Raw genomic sequence first — 396 nt, forward strand, 5'->3', positions numbered from 1 at the left:
ATGTGTAATATTACGGCTCCCCGGTGATAATTTACGCGCTGGGGTATTTTTTTTAAAGTTGAGATATTTTATTATATATGGCAAAAGTTGGGGCATTTTTTTTATTCTCCCAATAAAAAAATAAAAATCAGTTTTGAAATTAAACCGAAGAGTCAATTAGCCTCGGGAAGGCAATAATTACTCTTGGAGAAAGCGGATTGCGATCCGCTAACTCATACTTGGTTCTTGTAAAGAACGAAAGGTCTGTGACCTAAAGTACGCTTCCTCAAGCGTTTTCTACGGCAACCTCGCTGCACTTGGTAGCTCTTGTAGACAATCTACACCTGAGTCGTATAGATTGATCCTCTGTGAGGATGGAGAAATTTTCCTCTTTGCCCCAGGGCATGCAGGACGGGC

Source organism: Plasmopara halstedii (assembly GCF_900000015.1).
Source record: "Plasmopara halstedii genome assembly, contig: Scaffold_2061, whole genome shotgun sequence".
NCBI classification, from domain to species: Eukaryota; Oomycota; class Peronosporomycetes; order Peronosporales; family Peronosporaceae; genus Plasmopara; species Plasmopara halstedii.